General features: G+C 56.5%; 1 protein-coding gene across 1 annotated transcript in view; it reads left to right on the top strand.

Moving 5' to 3' along the window:
* Positions 1 to 3,680: 3,680 nt before the first annotated feature.
* Positions 3,681 to 8,364, top strand: part of PCSK6 (proprotein convertase subtilisin/kexin type 6) — a 37,651-nt gene continuing 32,967 nt past the window's right edge. Inside the window, exon 1 of the mRNA XM_030456859.1 lies at positions 3,681 to 3,867. The gene's annotated coding sequence lies outside the window, so the exon portion shown is untranslated. The remainder of the gene's footprint in view (positions 3,868 to 8,364) is intronic.

Genomic DNA, 8,364 nt, shown 5'->3' with positions numbered 1-8,364 from the left:
TTGCCTTAAAAAGACACAGAAAGGCTCAGTTTGCCAAGAACCAGGGTTTAAATGACACTTCTATCCCGGCTTGTTCAGCTCCATCCTCCTAAAACCCTTTTCTGTTGTCTTGTATGAAGAGATACACGTGGTAGGTGCTGAGATTTTGACTGTAATTCACAGATATCAACCTGCCAGGATGATTATAATTTTTTTTGCAGCAGGCTTTGGACATTCCTGCTTCAGCAGTGCCTCTTTCCTTGCTGTCTTTGCAGCAGCTTCTGTTCAACCACTCAGCTGGCAAAATTTATTGCCTGGGCAGTGCCTTGCAGTAATTCTCCAGGTTTTCAAATAATCCCAGGAAAAGGGTTTAAAAGGGAGCCCTCATTTACATTTGTTGCAAAGCTTGCAGGGCCAAAGTCTGGGTTCCCTGACACCCCTGGTAAATCCCACGGGCTCAACAGGGAAAATTGCCATCTGGGATGTAAGGGGAGACAAATCGTGCCAGCAGAAGAGGGGCAGGAGGGGTGTGGGGGCTGGGGGGCACCCAAACTGGGCACCTGGGTAAGGCTCTGAATCCCCTTGTCTTGCAGCAAGCTGAGTTAGGCACTGCCAACCCACTGGTTACTGGTACCAGTAACTATCCCCTGGGCTGATCCATCAGGAGCACAAAGTGTTGGGATGCAGGATGCTGCTGGGGTTTGTTGCCCAGGGGGCCATTGCAGCAGGCTGAAGAGTGCAAGGATTGTGCCTGGTTCTTCTGGAATTCATCCCCCTGTGCAGAGCAATGTGTTTTGCATCCCCTTCCTTTCCCATCTTCACTCTCTGCCAGCAGAAAGCTTTTCCCACCATCAAATCCCAAGCAACCAGAGCCCATTCCACCTTCTCCACTCCCCATGGTGATATTTCTTGCCTCCTTTACAGCTCTTGCCAGCAGTGGACAGCCCCAGCAGAGCCAGGAGGATGCTGAGGGACCCAAGGAATGGGATTTGTTTCCTCCTGTCTCCCCTTTCCTCTGCCTCACCACCTCGCTCTCAACACGTGTGGCACTGCCAGCCCAGCTCATCCATCTCCTGCACCTAAACCAATGGGAAGCTGAAGGAGAAGCCCATAAACCAGGTGGGAAACAAGGAATGGATTCTCAGGGTGCTCACACTAATGGAAACCATCCTTCACTGCTCTATCAGGAGAAATGGCCATGCACAACCCATCACTTCTGCCCAGCCCACACATGGGTGGCCTTGTGAAGATACCTGGGTTGGTGAGACCCAACATGAGCACGTGGCTCCAGCCTTCCCACAGGCTGTGACCCACACCCACAGAGATTTTCAGGAGAAACAGCACCACCAGTCACCAAATCCCCCTTGCCTGTGGCAGATTGCCCTATCCCTAATGCCAGAAGCATGGCCTCTATCTGCAGACACAAATCCCCCCCCCCAGATCCTCACTTTGCTGCTATTTTTGATTCCATGAAACCAGCCTGGGGTTGGTGAGGGGCTCCACCTCTGTCTGCCCCTTTCCATGGACTTAATGGCTGTGATAGGGCCAGGTCCAGCCCAGCATGGGAGCTGCTGGAGGAATTTGGCCCTGTCTGAGGCAGAACAGACTCCCCATAAATTTCCTTTGGTTTAATCTTGCTGCTGGGGGGGGAACTTTCCTGTTACCTTGGGCTATCCCCAGCTCATGGGTACCAACCCATGACAATGAGACTGTGATTTTTCCCTCCAGCTCGAGCAATGGGATGCAGGATGCACCCAGTGCCCCCTCCTGCTATCCCATGTCCCTTCCCTGCCTCTGACATGGCTTTCCAGACACCCTCTTGCCCTGGGCCTGTGTCTAGGTGGGTTTTCCAAAGCTGTTTGGAGCTTGGGGATGTTTGCATTCAGATGGATGCAGCTGAAGTCATATTTCCCAACTCAATACCCACCCTTAAGCATGGACTGCAGTGGGGTGGCTGCAAGGACAAATCCCAGGGCCCTGTCTTGTGCCCCAAAACACTTCCCAAATCTGCTCAGGGCCTGGAAAATAGATGATGACCAACCCCAAAACCATCCTGGCCAGAGCCAGTGATTGTGCCCTCAGTGCCTGGCATGGACCCTGTGAGCCCCAGGGGCTGCACAGGGTGGGGGACATTTCTGGAGATTTGATGAGACACGAGTGATGCCCTGATGTGTTTGGGGTGAAACACAAGTGCCTTTGGGGCAGTTGTGAGCTTTCTGCTGGCCCCTGCCTGTGCTGGCAGGGAGGGATTGTGGAACAGAGCATCATTGACCTCCTCCTGAGCCCATCCTTTGTACGTCCTGCTGCCTCCTCCCAAACAAAGCCTGTTTTCTGATAGCCCACGAGCTTTCTTCTCTCCCCCAAATGGTGCCTGGGGGTGGCAAAGGCAGCACTCCAACCCCTCTGCCTTTGCCCATGGCTCCCTGTGGTGTCCCTCATGCATGCCCACCATGGACAGGTTTGCCTGGAGGGGTCTGCCCCAAAGTCTTCCCCTCCTCCAGCCCCTCCTGGCATGGGGGGCAGTGGAGGGATGCAGGAAGGATGAAGGACAGTGAGGGGGTGGGTGCAGAAAGGATGTTGGGGAGCACGGATGGTGGTGATGGGGCAGGGGAGATGCCCAGGGGTATGAGGGCATTTGGGGGGGGGGGAGAGAGATCAGAGGAGGGTGTAGGGGAGATGCTGAGGAGATCTGGAGAGATGTGATGATGGAGGTGTAGTGGGGAGCACCTGTGAGGTAGTGCAGAGGGATGGGGGGATGCCTGGGGGGATGCAGGAGGAATTGGGGGGGTGGGGCAGGATGAAGGGGGGATGCCCAGGGCTCAGTGCCAGGGGGTGCAGAGCTCTGCCCTGCGAGTGGAGGTGGGGGATGCACCAGGGGTTGGCTGAGGGCACGCAGGTGGAGTGAGGGAGGAAGGGAATGTCCGGGGGCTGGAGAGGGGATGCCCAGGGGGATGCGGGGGTACGATGGGGAGTGGAAAACCCGGAGGGCAGCGTCGGGACATGCAGGGGGGTGCTAAGGGCTGTCCGAGAAGCAGCGCTGGGGCACACGGGAAGGATGCCGGGGGGTGCAGGGGGTACAGGAACTTGTCCAGGGAGATGTGGGAGGGGGAGGGTGGTCTGGGGGCTGCACCGCGGCAGCTGGGGGGGATGCAGGTGGGTACGGAGCGTTCCGCAGTGACGCGGGGGGGGGGGTTGGAGCGGAACAGAAGAGGTTTTTTAGGGAGCTGCAAGGGGATGGCCGGAGACGTTGCAAGGGGGATGGAGGGGGACGCAGGATGTTTTTTCCAGGGACGTGCAGGGGACATGGAAGGAGTCGTCCGGGCAGCTGCCCCGAGGCCGACAGGGGGGATGCAGAAATGCACCGGAGGATTTCCGAGGGAAGCACCCCCCGGAGGGGAGGCTGAAAGGGGGGTCGTCAAGCCAGATGTCGGGGGTGGGTGGGTGGGTGGGTGCTGGCGACCCTCCCCGTCCACCAAGCACCCGTTTTCCCAGCCCTACCTCCCAACCGGACCCTCCCCCCCTCTTCACCTCCTCCAACCCCCCCAGCCTTCCTTTCCCCCCCCCCCCCCACCGGAGCATCCCCCCGCCCCCGCCGGGCTCGGGGCCGCTTTAAAAGGCGCAGTTCCCCGCTCCGCCCAGCTCGGCACCGCGGAGCGCACCATGCCCGCCGCAGCCGGCCCCGGCCCGGGGAGCTCGGCCGTGGCCCCCCCGCCGCCCGCCCGCCTCTGCCTGCTGGCCCTGGCCCTGCCGTTGGCGCTGAGCGGGCGCGGAACCGCGGCCGAACCCTCCCGAACCCTCTACACCAACCACTGGGCCGTGAGGGTGCGGGGGGGGCCCGCCGAGGCCGCCCGCATCGCGGCTGCCTACGGGTACATCAGCCTGGGGCAGGTAAGGGGCAGCTGGGGGGGCATCGGGGGAGGGGGGTGAAGGAGCGGGGGTGGTACCGGGAGGTTGCGAGGGGTCCCGGCACCGCGGAGCTGTCGGGGGTCCCGGAGCAGAGAGGTGCGGGGTGGGGGTCCTGGGGAACTGTCGGGGGTAGCGGGAGCTGAAGGGGGATTTGTGCCGGGGAGCTGCCAGGGGTTCCGGCACCGGAGAGGACTTGGGGAGCTACCGGGGGTCCCGCACTGTGGATCGTGGACCGGGGAATCTGCCGGGAGCCCCGAGGAGCTGCAGGGTCTCCCTAGGCTGGGGAGACGCTGGGGGTCCCTCCTTGCAGATGGGCCCCTCTAGCCCCCCGAAGCTGTCGCGATAGGGACGCAGCAACGATGCTGGGGGAGCGCTTTGGACTCGGTCGTCCCCATCTCCCCTCCTCCCGGCCGGTCCCGGGGTGCTCTGGCCCTGCAGAGCCCCCTTCCACCCCTGGTGCCTGGGGGTTGCACAAGTTCTTCCCATCCCAGAGAGTTACATTTGTGGATTTAGCAGACTTTGAGCTCTCTGACCCGGCTTTATCGGAGACTTTGGGAACACGAAGAACTTTTCCTTTCAGTCCCCCTCAGCACAGGGGTGCTTTTAAAAGGCGACTTTTCATCCCTCCACCTCTTTTTCTTCTCCATTTCTTCCCTTTCTCCGTAAATCCAGCTATGAGCTGGTGTCCTCAAAAATTTCCTCCGGACTTTATTGCTCCGGCACCCCCGGCTCCTCAGCCTTTTTATTTATTTATTTATGTATTTTGGCTGGGTGGCTCTTCAGGTTGTCTTCCTGCCCAAGGTGTCTCCTGGACTATAAATTATAACCTTGCTTTATATCGCAACCCTGCTTTTAAGTATAATTAAAGTCACGAGGTGCTGGGTAAACAAATTTACTGAATGGGGGACACTGTCTCCTCCTCCGGGTGTCCCTCGTCTCCCAAGGGGGAGAAACCCCTCAGGTCCCACCCTCAAACCCTCCCAAGGAGAAAAATCGGTTTTATTATTCAAATGGCTCTGTCTCGGGGCTGGGTGAAGTCGGTTGTGCAACCCAAAGAGCTTTTGGGTGTTTATCCCTGTTCAGCCAGGGAATATCTTGATCGAAATTCCCACTCTCCCGATTGACATCAGCCTAACGTCAGCTCCTGCTTTGGGGTTTTGCTGCCCGCAGGAGCAGCTGCTCCCCTCTCCATCGCATCCCAGCTTTCTTGAGCTCAGCATCCCAGCCTTCCCGGGCTTGTCCCCTCCATGCTGGAGGTATTTGGCCCATGGGCACGATGTGGTCTTCTTGGAGCATCCATGTCTCCCTCCTTCCCTCCCTCCTTCCCCGGGGCAGCCCGGCTCAGGCTGGAGAGCGAGGGAAATATTTCTGTGGTTGCATCAGGGTGTTCCTGGCTCCCGCCTTTCCCGTGGATACAGGGAGCTCCTGCACCGCTGGGGCTTCTCCAGCTGCTTGCAACGCCCTGCCCTAAGCTCTCCACCACCACCACCACCCCCTCCATGGGCTTTTCCCACAGGTGTTTTTCCAGGGCCAAACCCTAAGGAGCTGCTTTCCCTGCGTGTGTGTGCTCGTGGGGGACATTGACTGGGTTGTGCTCGGGGTTCCTGGTGTGCCAAGCCCTGGGGAAGGGCCTGGGTGATCCCAGCTGCTTCTGCTTCATCCTCTTCTGGTGGAGCAGCAGCAGCCCTAGTGAGATGTGTCCTCCCCGGGGGCCTGATCCTCTGCAGAGCCCTGCTGAGGGGCTGTCACCATGCCCTGGGGAAGGAGGAGAGGTGATGGTCATGGAGTCACCCAGCTTGGGGGGTGGAGGGGATGGTCAAGCCCTACACTGGTGGCTTCTTTTCCTCTAGATGAAATCTTGGAGTCTCCTGACAGGCTTCTGGCTGTGAAGGACATCACCAGGGTTTACACACCCCCCCCCCCAGCTGTCCCTGTGCCCAACCTCTGCACCAAGATGCCCTCCAACCCTTCTGGGTCGTGGCAGAGTGACGTTTCCCGGGGGGGGGGAAGGTGGGAGGAAACATTTTTGCATCAACTTCTGTTTGAAGCAAACAATTAAACAAAAGGAAAAGTTTTTACACCCCCAAAAGCCTGCTCCTTCCTCCTTGCCAGGCTTTGTTTGCCACGTTGTGCCAGGGCGAGCCAGGACAGGCCCTGGCCAAGGGCTCTGGGAGGGTTGCATGGTGCTGGTGCCCCAGGCAGGACCTCCATGGATGTCCCAGAGTGGTAATGAGCCTGTTACTGTCCTGGTAACAAGATTTATATGAGTTTTTTCTTGTGCTATGAGCAGAACTAGAAGTTTTGGGAGGGCTTGTACATCCTCAGCAGTGCTGGAGATGGAAAGGATCCATTTGGGGCTGGGATTGGAGTTTTCCTGGATTCCTGTCATCTGGGGGATGCTGGAGCCATGGTGTCCTCACAACCCTAGGCTTGGTTCTTACTGGGCTGAATACAGCCATAACCATCTGAGAGCAATATTCCCAAAGGCAGGAGAGCCCTTGGCCCCCATGGGGATGGTGGTGTCCCCAGGAGGGGAGCAGGCATGACCTCCCCAGCTGGATCCATCCTGGAGGACACCAACACCTCAGCTGTGTTGGGTAGCAATGAGATGCTTTGGGTGAGATGCTGCAAGACTTTGCTGTGATGGGGAGGGAAGGAATAGGCTTGAAAATGCCCTGACAGGTTCTGGTGCTGTCCCCACCCCAAGTTCTCCTTTGCTGTGTCTCATTAACTACAAGAGATCTTGAACTTGCCCAAAATTCTGATGGCTGTTAATGAAGCAGGGAAGGTGCTGGGCTCATCTCCACCTGGTCAGCTCCTGGGTGCCTCTCCCTATCCTGGTGCCACTTATGGGGGGGCTCGCAGGTGGAACCAGATTTTAGGGGAAAAGAGGCTTGGAAAAAGAGATCAGGAGGTGGCCAACCCCCTTGCAACTTGTACCCCTTTTTAACACTTTTAAGGACTGTATAAGTAGAGTAATTCCTGTTAGCAAGGCCCTCTGAGGGCTCTGTTCCAATCCTCCTGATGAACTTTGAAGCTAAATCAGGCTGTGCAGAGCCTCAAGTGGGTGAGATTCAGTGCTCTCCAAGGATGGAGAACCTTGGAGATCCACCAGCTCCTCAGGCCCATCTGTCACTCTCCTGCCCCAAAAATTGCTCTCTTTATGCCCCATTAGGATTTCTTCCCTTGCAGCTTCTTGCTTCTCATCCTTTTGGTGTGCATCTCCACAGCTCTCTCACTTGGGTCCTGGCAGGGCCATGAGTAGCTCCTTCAGCTCCAAACTCTTCCCCATTGGGTTTTGGTGCTGGAAGTGTGGGTTTTTTTGGAAGCAGAACCAGTGACACCAGTGCAATAATGGGATTGCAGGGTGCAGAGCATGCTCGTGTTGCTTCTGGCTTGCTGGAAGCACCAACTGGGGCTTCCTCTGCCTTGGTTAACAGGGAGGAAGAAAACCACCTCATTTATTGAGGTGCACCTTAAATATGTCTCAAGAAATCTTGAGTCTCCTCTGAATTTTCAGCTCAAGAACCCCCTGTGAATCAGTGGGGAAAATGAAAATTGATCCTTGTGGGAATGAGAACCTCCCCTCCAGGTTCTCAGCAGAAGTTAGGTGGCCAAACCAAGTCAAGGCTGATGGTTGTAGATGTGCTTGGGGAGTGAATGAGTGTTCCTGGAGCTGCTTGGAGTTATCCCCTGGGCTGCAGGTGGGTGGGTGGGCTTTGTAACTGCAGGTGAGGGCAACCTGGGCTATTTCCTCTGTGGTGGAGCTGGGACCTTTCAGGCTGCCTTCTGGCTAGTAGGGTGCTGAGGGGTGTCTTGATTCCTCCTCTAGGTAGTCAGGAAGGATGAGTTTCATCCTGCTACCTCCCTCTTGGGTGCTCCAGGGGTTTTTCCAGTGTCCCCATCGCTGTGGCCTTGCTGGTGGTTTCTGCTTGCAGGAGAAAACTCAATGCTCTTGGGTGTCTCTCATCCCAAGGGGTTTCATTGCAGAGCCCTCACTGAGCTGATGGGCCTCAAAGAGGAGAAAAATGCTTTTCTATCAAAATAAAAATAAAAGGTTTATTAAAATTTTTATTCTTAGAATACCTTAGGTAGAAGGTGGCCTCTGGAGGTCACCAGCTCCAACCTCTACTCAGAGCTGGGCTGGTTCTCCAGTTAGGCCCAAAGATGAAAGGTTTCTCTTTATCCTCCTGGGATTTATGGAAGGGAAGATGAAGAACCTGGAGCACGGGGTGCTTTTCATGCCCAAATGCAGACTGTGAGGAGCAGCAACTTTGCATGTGGCTGTTTAAGAAGCTGCACAGCTGTGATGCAAAGAAAAAAGCAGCAGGAGGAGGGGGGTTAAACAGCCTTGAGTGGAAACAAAATATCAAAATCCCACTAAGGGCAGGAAAACTGGGGAATTGACATTCAGGAATAAAAGGCTAATGAAATATTTGATGCTTGGAAGAGGCACGGGGCACATCTCAAGGTATTAAG

The sequence above is a fragment of the Calypte anna genome, chromosome 10 (genome assembly GCF_003957555.1).
Source record: "Calypte anna isolate BGI_N300 chromosome 10, bCalAnn1_v1.p, whole genome shotgun sequence".
In the NCBI taxonomy this organism is placed as follows: domain Eukaryota; kingdom Metazoa; phylum Chordata; class Aves; order Apodiformes; family Trochilidae; genus Calypte; species Calypte anna.
Note: the sequence above shows the minus strand (reverse complement) of the source record. Positions and strands in the feature narration are given on the sequence as shown.